Source organism: Ascaphus truei, chromosome 3 (genome assembly GCF_040206685.1).
Source record: "Ascaphus truei isolate aAscTru1 chromosome 3, aAscTru1.hap1, whole genome shotgun sequence".
Classification (NCBI taxonomy): Eukaryota; Metazoa; Chordata; class Amphibia; order Anura; family Ascaphidae; genus Ascaphus; species Ascaphus truei.
Genome location: NC_134485.1, coordinates 31,259,751 through 31,275,245, shown reverse-complemented (window position 1 = coordinate 31,275,245; position 15,495 = coordinate 31,259,751).

Genomic DNA, 15,495 nt, shown 5'->3' with positions numbered 1-15,495 from the left:
TAGCTTCTTAAACACCAGTGCACTTTTTTTCCATTTTAGTTTTCTGAGCTCTCTCAACATCAATTCTAACCATAATTGTTGTTGTTGATGATACATTGCGGTGCTGACATTGTACATAACACTGTACAGCTGCCTTTCCCGTAACTTTTAGTCTTAGAACTACAGTATCGACTGATTTGGGTTAATTAGGCACAAGAAGATACAGGGCGGTATTTACATTGTGGTGCCAAGTTGTAAGGCAGTTGGACTCATGTACTGTAGGTGGATGGACTATAGTGTTTTTTATAGCTTAGCACCGCTTTGTGCATATGACCCTAAGAATCTTAACCAAGATCACAAGAAATGGTCATTGTGATTAAAACCTGATCCAACCACATGAAAGGCTACCATTATTAAAGGGTAAAATGCAGGCAGGTCACACCTTCTTCCTATATACTGTATTACTTCAGACACACTAACCAGTTGAAAGACTGAAGTCCATTTTGACTAAAGAGCGCTATGAGATGAGAGTCAATAGGCTTTAAGTTGTCTGAAATGTGTTTTAGGGCATGGCGCTGCTTTGTTAATAAAGGGGCATATCCCTACCATGTAAAAAAATTACTCTACAGCCAAGTTTCTTTATCTTTTTCTACTACTCAGAAATGTTTTCTATTCTTTCGATTATTTGTATTCCTTTCCTGCTCAGTCACATGTCCAAGATGCCTTCCACATACTGTCCGCATATCTATTTGTTACCCTGTTCCATTCTTTTGATTACTTGCTCATTACTCTTTTGAATTACATGCCACAAATCGTAGTTAGGAGATCAAAATGTACCCCATGTTGGAACCTCTGAAATGGTATCATTGTTTATTGAAAGGGCCTGGTTCATGATTTAGAGGTAACAAGACAAAAAAATAAAAAAAAATAGACAGCACGCAAAAGAAAGCTAATAAGGATTTGGACGGTGCCGCGTGAAACAAGAAGGAACCCTATTTCCTGAAAACAAACAATAAACATAAATCCAATGTTCCCAGCACTCAAGAGACGAATTGAAAAGGTGAATGCCAAATGTTTTAATGTAGAAGAAAAGCACAAACCCGTAAGGGGTGTAAGTAAATCACAAAACTATAACATATGTGGCAAGGGAGAAAGGAAAAAAGAAGGGAAAGGGAAAGGGGGGAGTGGGACAGGCGAGGGGAGCAGGGGAGGAGGGTAGCAAACAAGGTGAAGATACAGGGGACGGGGGGCAACGTTTCAGGGTTTTGACCCCTTCTTCAGGCCCGTTCCCAAGGGGCAGAATTATGTCCAATGGTACTTCCCTTGACCCTGTAAAAAAATCCTCCCTAAAAATGCAAAAAATGCAAAAATAATCCATAGATTGAATCCCAAAGGGAAAAGGTGTACAAACAATTCAGCACTTTTCAGTAGAAAAAGGGGGTATTTAATTCCTAACTGTGGATTGAAGAGAGTCAGATAGAGCAACAAATTGGAGTTCCAAAGTTACTTGGTAGACAACACAGCACAGTCAAGTGAATGCTCACTTATTAATAGGCGATGGGGAACGATGCCACAGAAGAGAGCTAAAAACAGTACCGAGTAATCAAATGTCGGCACCTTTTCCCCACTGAGAGAACACGGACATCTATAAGCACCCCAGGATACTGGACCATGCTAAGGACTTATACTAGCCGGTAGACTTATACTTTTGATTACTCAGTACTGTTTTGGACATAGGGACAAGGGAAGTACCATTGGACATAATTCTGCCCGTTGGGAACGGGCCTGAAAAAGGGGTAAAAAATCCAAAACGTTGCCCCCCTTTCCCCTGTATCTTCACAGTGTTTGCTACCCTCCCCTGTCCCATCCCAACCTTTCCCTTCACCTTGTTTTTTCCTTTCTCCCTTGCCACATATGTTACAGTTTTGTGATTTACTTACACCCCTTACGGGTTTGTGCTTTTCTTCTCCATTAAAACATGTGGCATTTACCTTTTCAATTGGTCTCTTTTGAGTGCTGGGAACATTAGATTAATGTTTATATATTTAGAGGTAGGAGCTATACCAAATTCAAAAAGACCGTCATTTATTATTAGTGTCTCTATTACTTTATGTAAAAGCAACATATTCTACAGCATTTCAAGTTCCCTAGATGAACTTAAATATAATGAATGGGACTTTGATTCTTGGATTCAAAGAAGGGACGGTCAATACTGTTACTAATATACGAATCAGTACATGCCAATCTGTTGAAATATTATACTCAAATGGATTAAAATGTGTCAAAACACAGGGCGTATGCATTCAACAAAAACCCACATCCGTTAGCGGGAGCTATCAATCAATGCCCCAAGTACCAAACGGCGAGGGCAGAGCTCAAACATTGCCTGTGGTCATGCAGCTTCAGCAAGAAATTCTGAGATGAAATTATGGTCTGTATAACAAAAACACTCAAAGTCACAAAACATGAGTGTTATTATTTACCAACATAGAATCGTGGCTAGATGAGGAAGGTAGCACAACCAAAGCAGTAAAGGCTTCTGAGGTGGTGTTGCTAGCAGCCACTAAAACGATGATGCTGCAGTGGATATCTTCAACACCTCCAACGCTAGACGTAGTTAAAGCATATTTATTCAAACTGATGAGCATGGATAAAATAGAGGCGAGTTTCCAAAAGGAGTTCAAGAAATGGGGATGGTTAATTCCTGTTTGAAAAAAGCCACATGGTGGACATAGAAAAACTATTTGCAGGTACGACATCGTATCTATTCAGATAGTTACTCACACAAAATAAAAACAGAATACCCTAAGGAGACTAAAACCTAGAAAGCACATTTCTAACCTTGATCAACAAGGAAAAAGAAAAGAAGGATGGACATTGTAGTTAGGGGGAGGAGAAAATCAAGACAGACAGAGATTAAAACAGGTATAAAGAAGGGGTTTAAACTGGTGAGATGGATTGTTATGTTCATTAAAGTTAGTTACAGGCTTTAAAAAAAAGAGCAATACCGTCTATTACAACAATATACATTCAGTATTGTAGACTCTATAGATTTTACACTCACGTGTTAAACGTGATATTCAGGCAGTGTGGTTCTTAGAAGTAACCAACTTTAGTGGTATCCAGACAGGTATTCCGGATCAACACAGGCAATACTCCATAGGAGGGGAGGGAAAATCCACCTGGAAATTCCTTGGGGAGGCCTTCATCCAGCAGTGCACCAACAGGGTAGGAAGATGATGTGTGTAGTAACATTTCCCCTACAGTATACATACATAATGTTACTACACACATCCTCTTCATACCCTGTTGGTGCACTGCTGGATGAAGGCCACCCCATGGAATTTCCAGGTGGATTTTCCCTCCCCTCCTATGGAGTATTGCCTGTGTTGATCTGGAATACCTGTCTGGATACCACTAAAGTTGGTTACTTCTAACAACCACACTGCCTGAATATCACGTTTAACACGTGAGTGTAAAATCTATAGAGTCTACAATACTGAATGTATCTTGTTGTAATAGACAATATTGCACTATTTGGTGTTTTATTTTCTTCCATGTCCTCATGAAATTTGTGCACCTGCTGTTCTTCATCATTTGCTGTTTGGATTGGGATTGAATCCTATTTCGGGAGTTGCATTTTTTCAAGGGCAGGATATTTGTTGTTTTTATCCTGTTTAAAGTGGTGTTATTTGCGCTTATTTTCTTTATCACTATTTAAAAAAAAGAGAAAATAAAATCATGATGTTGTTAATAATGTTAAGAATGGAAAGACCATGCGCGGAAGATGGAAAAGATATTACACGAGAGATATATACAGAAATGTAACCAAGGTAAAAAAAAGGTTAATTAACGAAGCGGAATGTTAAGCGAGGAGATTGTGTATCCCCAAAATGTGTAATGTGAAATGAAAAGATATGTAAAAAAATATATAAAATGAATATCATCTCAAAAATATTGTTGTATGAAAATTTTTCCAATAAAAAATGTTTTAAAACAAATGTGTCAAAAGATGCTATTTAAAAAATATATATTGACACAATCATTAAGGAACATGCTTCTACAATAATTTAGTGAGAACCTACAGTATGATCATTCTTTCTGTTGGCAGATACTCTAGAGTTCGAGATATTACTTCCTTACAAATTGAACATTTTACAATTTTCTCTATAAAACACAAAAATCATCTCAGCTTCAAAAAAACTTATAGTTACTGTCTCTGAGGCCCTGATCCACAAAATCGTGCTAAGCTGGCCAGGCATTTACTAGCAATCACATGAATGCTAAAACATAGCACCCTCTTGTGGATCTGGACCTTATAGGATTGGAGGTATGTGCCTAAAGGAGGCACCAAAAGATCCCTTTTGAAAGGCGCACAGCAAAACCTTATAGTATAATATGGTCAGGGGTGAATAAATGTGTGCATAAAAATAAAAAAGTTTTATTAAATGTCTTTATTAAAAATCTTTATACAAATGGTATTGTGTGGTGTAATGTGTATAACATAGATAAAATAGACTAGGAGAGTCTATAGTACTACTCAGGTACCCTAGTAGCTACCAATGATGAAACAATGCTATATATTTACTACTGGCAGTTGATAACTGAAATTTCTGCAGAGTTGTGCTATTTTTATTTGCAGGATTATTTGCTGCGCATATAGCGCAGTGTATTGATCAACACTATGTACATTGGAGCAAAAATAGTCAGGTAAGGTGTAAAACACTACGGAGGAAATTCAAAGTTTTACTTATAAACTTGGAGCAAATACACTGATACAAAGAGGAAAACAGTTAGTGTAGCAGTCTTAGTCAATGCTTCATATCAGTGTTGCTGTTTTAAATGTTTTCCTCTTAGCACATGTAGTGACTGCCAGATATAGTTATAATGGATTGGATATCCAGCTCCAAAGGGTTAAGTGCTGGGTCTTAGGCAGGAGAGGTGTGTATGCTTCCTCAAAATATAGTGGGATTCTGCACTGAAAACGGGTCAGGTTTTCGCTATAGGTATGTACAGTGTAGGGTATTTCCCTTTGTGTGTTGCAATATACATGTAGTGTACAATTATACTGCAGATCTAGACTCAGTCACGATGTTGTGCTGCATAGTGCAGGTTTACTGTAGATAGTGTGTATATGCTTCCTCAAAGTGTAGTAGGGATCTGCACTGAAAACGGGTCAGGTTTTCACTTTGAGTATATACACTCTAGGGTATTTCCCTCTGTGTGTTAGCATATATAACACATGTGCAGTGTGTATTTACACTGCTGGTCTAGACACAGTAACAGTTTCGTTCTGCACAGTGCAGATTAGCTGCAGATAGTTTAAAACACCTTTCCTCCCTTGTTCACAGTGAGCTCAAAATGCTGCAAGAAAAGTTTAGACACCTCTTTAAAAGGGTGTATCAAAGTGAAAACCTGACCCGTTTTCAGTGCAGATCCCTACTACACTTTGAGGAAGCATATACACACTATCTACAGTAAACCTGCACTATGCAGCACAACATCGTGACTGAGTCTAGATCTGCAGTATAATTGTACACTACATGTATATGTCAACACACAAAGGGAAATACCCTACACTGTACATACCTATAGCGAAAACCTGACCCGTTTTCAGTGCAGAATCCCACTATATTTTGAGGAAGCATACACACCTCTCCTGCCTAAGACCCAGCACTTAACCCTTTGGAGCTGGATATCCAATCCATTATAACTATATCTGGCAGTCACTACATGTGCTAAGAGGAAAACATTTAAAACAGCAACACTGATATGAAGCATTGACTAAGACTGCTACACTAACTGTTTTCCTCTTTGTATCAGTGTATTTGCTCCAAGTTTATAAGTAAAACTTTGAATTTCCTCCGTAGTGTTTTACACCTTACCTGACTATTTTTGCTCCAATGTACATAGTGTTGATCAATACACTGCGCTATATGCGCAGCAAATAATCCTGCAAATAAAAATAGCACAACTCTGCAGAAATTTCAGTTATCAACTGCCAGTAGTAAATATATAGCATTGTTTCATCATTGGTAGCTACTAGGGTACCTGAGTAGTACTATAGACTCTCCTAGTCTATTTTATCTATGTTATACACATTACACCACACAATACCATTTGTATAAAGATTTTTAATAAAGACATTTAATAAAACTTTTTTATTTTTATGCACACATTTATTCACCCCTGACCATATTATACTATAAGGTTTTGCTGTGCGCCTTTCAAAAGGGATCTTTTGGTGCCTCCTTTAGGCACATACCTCCAATCCTATATGTACACTCCCTTGGCAGCACGCTAATACCACCTAGGGGGTTTTTTTGAGCGAGGTTTTTCTCCACAGTAATTGGATCTGGACCTTAAGATGATCATCAAAGGCTTTAAAAATTGCCTGAAAGATTTTAAAATGTTTCTGTCTCTGTGAATTTTCAAAGTAATCAATACCATGAATCAAAAAGGAGTGTTTCGCCTATAAGACTGATTTCCAGGAGGCATGAACAGCCCCTGTTAGCTCAGAGCCTAAGCCTACCACACCATACATCAGCGGTGCACAAACTGGGGGGCGGGCCCCCCAGGGGGTGTGGGAGTTTTGTCTGGGGGGCGCGGGCCATTGCACAGGCCCCGCGCTCTTTCCCCAGGCATTTAATTTCATGCCGGGGGATCGCGGGGATCAAGGAAACTTACCTTGTTTCAGACGCGTCTCCATGACGCTCCGGGGTCATGTGACGGGTCGTCGCCGGCGTCAAATGACGCCGCGGGTCACGTGACCCCGGAGCGTTATTTGACGCATGTGGAAGGTAGGAGAGGGGGCGCAAGACTGGGGGAGGCCTGGCATGGGGGTGCAACTTAAAAAGTTTCGCTCCCCTGCCATACAGTATATATTTTTGTCAAAAAGGAGTGCTACTGATATTGTGACCTCATGTAATATAACTGTTGATTTTCAGGAGAGTAACATCTTACCATATGTAACAAGATAACATAATTATTTTTAAAATGTCAGAGAATAAATATACAGTAGGTCACTCGACATTCCCCTTTAATAAATCACTTCTCTCTGTGACTTCTTGTTTGTATGTAACCTTTTTTCATTAGTGTCTAGTTCCTTAGCCAGGGACTTTCCACTGTAGGATGAGGTAAGATCCACAAAACCTCATTTAGATTTTATCATAATCGTTGATTTGTAATGCACACTATTGTGTATTATGTTATTGTTATGATTTGATTTCAAATTTGTACAAATGTAGTTTGACAATAATAATCTGCTAGTGATAAAAAGATAATCTCACACCTGCAAAGAATTTGATATAATCTAGATTCTAAAGTATACAAACAATATACTTTGAATGCAATCCCGTTTTCAGAAAATGATAGATGACTAATGTAGAGTTATTATTCTGCACACACATTGTTAACCAGGGTTCTTATCCAAATTCCAGGAAGAATCCACCAAAGTATCCCAACAAATAAAAGCAAAAAACAGAGGTAGCACTTTATTTTAAAATATATCTATAAGATATAGTATAACATTGTAGGATAAAAATCAGTGTAATAAACATGGACCCCCAGAGGCTACATGAAGCCTCATCAGGGGGTACATGAGATCTATTTCAAGAAGTGAAAGGTATATTGTGTGTATACAGAATATGACATATGTACTATATGACGTTTGGGTAAGGGACCTGTAAGAGGCAGGTGCAGACGTACACAAAAGGAGACAGTTTTGGGAAAATGAAAACATGGCTTTATTTAGCCTGTCCCTTTAAACAGCAGTTTAAGGCAAAACATATACTGTATAAAAACTGCAGTATCTTTGAGCAAATTAAATCCTCTAAGAATATCCCAAACAGCGAATTTTTTAGGTACCTCCAGATCAGAAATTTCTACAATAAGACGCCAATTCGACCGGCGCGAACAAATTTTGAGCAGCTGTGTTCTAGAGCTACGGACACAAGGGGACTCACATCTAGAATGTACAGGGAAGTGGTCTGTCAGAAGTCGCCTCTAGACAACAGACTGAGTTATATGAGACACTGGGAATCCGATCTAGGCAAGACTTTAGAGGACGATGAATGGGACGAAATTATTAAGGCGGCAGCAAAAAGCTCAATCTGCACCACATTAAAGGAGAACGCATATAAAGTCCTTATGAGGTGGTACTACACTCCGACGCGCCTAGCGAAATTTGTAAAAGGCTACTCCCCTCTCTGCCCTAAACAGTGTGGGGAGCCTGCAGATCTCCGACATATGCTGTGGTCTTGCACTAAAGTGGCCCCTATTTGGGAACAAATCAGAGACTGGATTCAGCGGATTCTCGATTTAGAGATCCCCTTGGACCCGTGGCTGTTCCTCTTGGGCAGGCGGATCCAGGGTATATCGAATGCGTCGCATAAATTAATCGCGCATTTCACCACTGCCACAAGATGCGAGATCGCAGCACTATGGAAACAGCAGGAGGTACCAATTATCCCAAAGATCAAAAACAGAATTTGGCACGTCTGCCGGATGGAACAATTAACGAGTTTAGTTAATGACACCGGCACAAACTTTCTAAAAGTCTGGGATCCATGGTTGACCCAGGCAGACATCCCCGGAGTGGAGGCCACCTCAATCCTGCACTAATTAAAATAAATGCGTTCTCCTTTGAGGTCAGATTAGACAAAAAGACATAGTGACGCGCGGAGAACAGACCTTTACACGGCCCCAAGATAAGATAACTCTAATACTAAAAAGAACCCATAGGAGGACCCGCCACATATAAACCCCTTGGTTTTGGCCTATCATTAGGGCCGAGACACAAAGAAAAAGACACGATTTTGCCTGGCCATCCACCCCCCCCCCTCCCCCCCCCCTCCCCCCACCCTCTTCCCCTGTTTCCCTGTCTAGTTTGTCTAGTCCTGTATGTACAGCCTCAAATGGTTGAGTCTCAGAGGCAATATGTTATATGTTTACTAAATTTGGAAAGACGATAATGGGCTGTGGAATAATGGCTATATATGTATTTTTCCAATAAAAATTTAAAGTTGAAAAAAAAAAAAAACTGCAGTATCCCTTGTAAGGGCTTACTTACTTCCCCAGTCCCTATCTGCAAGACTGGGAGGAAAAGCCCCTTACCAGCCTATCACCCCCAAAGTCTCAAGTGGTCCCTCAAAGCAGGTGGCCCTTCAGGTCAGTGTTGTCCGGGTGTCTTGATCTCAGCACAGCCTCTCTGCTGAACAGCAGGGGTTTTTTTTTCCCTTGTCTGATTACCCAGGTGGAGCTGGTTTATTGACTAGCTGCAATTAACCAGCTCTCTGCTAGATTTCTCAGACCACTAGAGGCTTTTTATTTAAACAGAGATAAGTCCCTGTTACAGAGCCCTTTTACCGTCTCTCTTGAACAAATTAGTATTAATTAAACACTGCATAATTGCGCAATAATTAAACACTGCATGTTGATTTTTAATCAATAGAACGGGATCAATTCTGGTGCAAACACGTGGAGGCAAATCCCAATCTGACCAAGCAAGCTTACCAAGTTCTTGTCCCTTTTGTGAGTCGGGATTTGCTGTGCTTTGAACTATAAAGACCAAAACGAGGAACAAAAATGGAGGAGATAAAGCAGAGCACTCTTCTATGCAGAGAAAAAATGATTAGAGAGAGACCGTTAACTAAGATAAAAAAATACAAATGTATTGGATCATGAAGACATACAAGGGCAAGTAGCCCGTTTGATACCAAAACGAGGAACAAACTGAAAGTCAAACATGACATTCGTGTGACTCTCTCAAAGACGTCGCCTAGAGACGAAGTGTTGGCTGCTAATAAGCAGCAGCCGTCTTAACACACAATAAGTTGTGGCGTTATGAGTTGTGCAACGTTTTCTGTGCTGCAATGAGGTTTGTATAAAATCAAAAATAATCTTTGTTTGGATTCTCAATATGAGTTGTTGTATCTTGTCTCTGTGAGGATATACGTAGCTTAGCATACAAAATGGCATCTGAGAGGGGGTACGTTACGTGTCACAATGAGACAAGGCGGTACAATGACCAAATAAGGTTCAGAAACACTGCTCTAAACTGTATGTTATCAAGGCCATTGCATTGTCTAATCCAGTGGTTCTCAACTCCAGTCCTCTAAAACAGTGGAGCGCAATCTTTTTCCTCCTGCTCCCCCCTGCCAGCTGTCCCCCCCCTCCCCCTCCTCGTGCCCCTCTCCTTACCTTGGCTCCGGCGTTCACGTCACGTTGCTATGGCGACGCGTCTCCAGAAGCCGTCTGAGCCAATGTAAGTGAAGTTTTACAGAGGCCTTCGCCGCTTCCCCGGCATTTAATTTAAATGCCTTCAGGAAGCACACATTGCCTCTGTAAACCCCGCGCCCCCCCGCAGAGAATTCCAGTTTGCGCACCCCTGCTCTAGAACTCTTAACAGGCCAGGTATTAAGGATATCCCTGCATCAGCACCCGTGGCTCATCAGTGGCTCAGTCATTTTGACTGAACTACCTGTGTTGAAGCAGGGATATCTGTGAAACCAGGCCTGTTGGGGTTGCAGAGGTCAGGAGCGCTTATTCCTATAATGTGACATGTATTACTGATGTAAAGCGCTACGTACATGGATGGTGCAATATAAATAAAGACATACACACACGTTATATCTGAAAATAAATCTGTATAAATGACATTTTGTACAGAAGATGCTTTATCTTATGGTTTATACTAGAGTCCTTTCTACTGTTTATTAGCAACGTATACTACTCATGCAGGTACAATGGATTTCTGCACTAGAGAGCTGCAGGATACTGAAGTGACATGCACAACATAGAAAACAGACAGTGCTGTTCATCAAAAGGGGTCTTCCAATTCAGAGGTTGGTGTCTTAGCCTACTCCAACCACACTCCAACCACACTCCAACGGCACACCAGAGGCTCTCCAGCCACATTCCAGCCACACTCCAAAGGCACTCCAACGGCACACCAAAGGCACTCCAGCCACACTCCAAAGGCACTCCAACGGTACTCCAAATGCATTGCAGCCGCACTCCAGCCGCAGTCATACACAGATTGTCATGGGAGACTCAGACAGTTTTTCGAGTCTATTCAAGATTTCTGTAGTTTCACAATCATTGCTGGAGCTGATCCAGTGGCCCACTGGGATTTCTCTTGGTATCTAATAGGCCAGACCACGCGTGAATGCATTTCATTCAATCCCAGTCCTCTCCTTTTTTTGTATCCGTAGCCTAGGTGTGGGATATTAAGCAGGGCAGTGTTAATCTTCTCAAATAAAATAAAAAAAGAATATAATTTTTCGAATAGAAAAAGTATTATGGAATTTGTTTGATATATTTCATGAAAATAACCATCTTTTTCTGTTTGGTGCTCATTAAAGTTAAGATGCCAAGTTTGGCAAATATCACATTGAATATGTATAACTGCATCGAACCATTTCATATTTAGATGTACACATTGCTTCATGAATGTGACACAAAGTTGCCAGCATGCTGCAATATTTCCGCTAATAGAAAGGCTCGAGAGATACTCAAATGATCAACATGTAGTTCCATGCTGGACACATAATACTGTAGCTCTGACTTCCACAGTCCCATAATTACACTAAAGTCAATACCATTTTAGTCACAGAGAAACAGCTGACAGAGTGAACTAATTGCTTCATCAGGTTTGTGCTATTCACAGAACACTGGCTGATCCTCGGTACTTGGAAAGTGATTAATTCTGTATTTATTGAATTATTTCTGTTAATTTTTGGATTAGCAAAACACATGCTAAAGGAATGTGATCAGTTTCACAGGGGCACCTGATAAATACACACGACACCGTATTCATAGATGTCGTGTATGTGAAGCTGAATAAGCAGACCCTTTTTTAGCACCCAGCTGAGATGATGAAACCCACATTAATATAACTGTTATTATATAAATAATGTGTGGTGCTATGTTTGGAAGAAAGCTCTATGTTGGAAATCATTACCTATGCACTATATATCTTAACTTGGTCAAACAATGTTGGGGAGCAATTAAGGTGACCTCTTTGAGAATAAGAAAACAAGGCCCATTTAAACACAAATAACATCTCTACCCTTCGTCAAGAGCTCCATATTTAGGAATGATTAGAGAGGATAAGCTTCTGACAAGAGAATTGACACATCCTTCTACAGTATGTAGGGACACTATTAGCCACCAAGAGAAATCTGAAAAGCACTATATTTGCAGTCAGATGGTGTCTGCATTTAGCTACTACTAATCTGTGCTGGATATATACCTCAAAGTCTACTGAGCCATTTAAAAATCACATACTGTATGTTAAACAGATGCTTTAAATATATCTCGCTATATTTTAAAGGTTTGTCTGGACATCACTGGAAGAGAATCAAAAATAAAAACTCAAAATTATTGCCCAGGCCAGTAACTTTTTGTTTAATGTAATGTACGTATATATAATTTCATTTATATAGCGGCAACAATATACGCATCGCTTTCCAAAATTACAATACTAGGTAAATAAATTGCAAGCAGTGGGGATAATTGCAACAGGTAAATGATAACAGAAAGCAAAGGGAGGACCTGTCCCAGTGAGCTTACAATCTAAGTGGTATGTTGGGAGGCTTACAGACACAGTAGAGGTAAAAGTAGGAGAGTCATAAGGAATTGAATGAGATTTTTTGACGTGAAACTTCTTTGCTGGCACCTACAGGGTTAAAATGGGGAAAAATCCTTGCGTGGTAATAAAAAACCATAACACATGTGACGTCACAATACTAATAGGCGCACACCATCGTATGTTTCTGCCTCACTCGCGCATGCGGAAAAAAAACTGCCAGGTCTCGCCGCACATGCGCAGTGGCGGCCGGAGTCTGGTGCACATGCGCAGTGGCGGCCGGAGTCTGGTGTACATGCGCAGTGGTGTCCGGAGTCTGGCACACATACGCAGTGGTGGCCGGAGTCTGGCGCACATGCGCAGTGTTGTCCGGAGTCTGGCGCACATGCGCAGTGGTGGCCGGAGTCTGACGCACATGCGCAGTGGTGGCTGGAGTCTGGCACACATACGCAGTGGTGGCCGGAGTCTGGTGTACATGCGCAGTGGTTTCCGGAGTCTGGCGCACATGCGCAGTGGCAGCCGGAGTCTGGCGCACATGCGCAGTGGCAGCCGGAGTCTGGCGCACATGCGCAGTGGCAGCCGGAGTCTGATGTACATGCGCAGTGGCAGCCGGAGTCTGGTGTACATGCGCAGTGGTGTCCAGAGTCTGGCGCACATGCGCAGTGGGGTCCGGAGTCTGGTGCACATGCGCAGTGGCAGCCGGAGTCTGGTGCACATGCGCAGTGGCAGCCGGAGTCTGGCGCACATGCGCAGTGGTGTCCGGAGTCTGGTATACATGCGCAGTGGCGGCCGGAGTCTGGTGTACATGCGCAGTGGTGTCCGGAGTCTGGCGCACATGCGCAGTGGTGTCCGGAGTCTGGTATACATGCGCAGTGGCCGCCGGAGTCTGGTGTACATGCGCAGTGGCGGCCGTACATGCACAGTGGCAGCCGGAGTCTGGTGTACATGCGCAGTGGCAGCCGGAGTCTGGTGTACATGTGCAGTGGCAGCCGGAGTCTGGTGCACATGCGCAGTGGCAGCCAGAGTCTGGCGTACATGCGCAGTGGCAGCCGGAGTCTGGCGTACATGCGCAGTGGCAGCCGGAGTCTGGTGTACATGCGCAGTGGCAGCCGGAGTCTGGTGCACATGCGCAGTGGCAGCCGGAGTCTGGCGTACATGCGCAGTGGCAGCCGGAGTCTGGCGTACATGCGCAGTGGCAGCCGGAGTCTGGCGTACATGCGCAGTGGCAGCCGGAGTCTGGTGTACATGCGCAGTGGCAGCCGGAGTTTGGTGCACATGCGCAGTGGCAGCCGGAGTCTGGCGTACATGCGCAGTGGCAGCCGGAGTCTGGCGTACATGCGCAGTGGCAGCCGGAGTCTGGCGTACATGCGCAGTGGCAGCCGGAGTCTGGCGTACATGCGCAGTGGCAGCCGGAGTCTGGCGTACATGCGCAGTGGCAGCCGGAGTCTGGCGTACATGCGCAGTGGCAGCCGGAGTCTGGTGTACATGCGCAGTGGCAGCCGGAGTTTGGTGCACATGCGCAGTGGCAGCCGGAGTCTGGTGCACATGCGCAGTGGCAGCCGGAGTCTGGCGTACATGCGCAGTGGCAGCCGGAGTCTGGCGTACATGCGCAGTGGCAGCCGGAGTCTGGTGTACATGCGCAGTGGCAGCCGGAGTCTGGTGCACATGCGCAGTGGCAGCCGGAGTCTGGTGTACATGCGCAGTGGTGTCCGGAGTCTGGTGTACATGCACAGTGGCAGCCGGAGTTTGGTGTACATGCGCAGTGGCAGCCGGAGTCTGGCGTACATGCGCAGTGGCAGCCGGAGTTTGGTGCACATGCGCAGTGGCAGCCGGAGTCTGGTGCACATGCGCAGTGGCAGCCAGAGTCTGGCGTACATGCGCAGTGGCAGCCGGAGTCTGGCGTACATGCGCAGTGGCAGCCGGAGTCTGGTGTACATGCGCAGTGGCAGCCGGAGTCTGGTGCACATGCGCAGTGGCAGCCGGAGTCTGGCGTACATGCGCAGTGGCAGCCGGAGTCTGGCGTACATGCGCAGTGGCAGCCGGAGTCTGGCGTACATGCGCAGTGGCAGCCGGAGTCTGGTGTACATGCGCAGTGGCAGCCGGAGTTTGGTGCACATGCGCAGTGGCAGCCGGAGTCTGGCGTACATGCGCAGTGGCAGCCGGAGTCTGGCGTACATGCGCAGTGGCAGCCGGAGTCTGGCGTACATGCGCAGTGGCAGCCGGAGTCTGGCGTACATGCGCAGTGGCAGCCGGAGTCTGGCGTACATGCGCAGTGGCAGCCGGAGTCTGGCGTACATGCGCAGTGGCAGCCGGAGTCTGGTGTACATGCGCAGTGGCAGCCGGAGTTTGGTGCACATGCGCAGTGGCAGCCGGAGTCTGGCGCACATGCGCAGTGGCAGCCGGAGTCTGGCGTACATGCGCAGTGGCAGCCGGAGTCTGGCGTACATGCGCAGTGGCAGCCGGAGTCTGGTGTACATGCGCAGTGGCAGCCGGAGTCTGGTGCACATGCGCAGTGGCAGCCGGAGTCTGGTGTACATGCGCAGTGGTGTCCGGAGTCTGGTGTACATGCACAGTGGCAGCCGGAGTTTGGTGTACATGCGCAGTGGCAGCCGGAGTCTGGCGCACATGCGCAGTGGCAGCCGGAGTCTGATGTACATGCGCAGTGGCAGCCGGAGTCTGATGTACATGCGCAGTGGCAGCCGGAGTCTGGTGTACATGCGCAGTGGTGTCCAGAGTCTGGCGCACATGCGCAGTGGGGTCCGGAGTCTGGTGCACATGCGCAGTGGCAGCCGGAGTCTGGTGCACATGCGCAGTGGCAGCCGGAGTCTGGCGCACATGCGCAGTGGTGTCCGGAGTCTGGTATACATGCGCAGTGGCGGCCGGAGTCTGGTGTACATGCGCAGTGGTGCTTGGAGTCTGGCGCACAT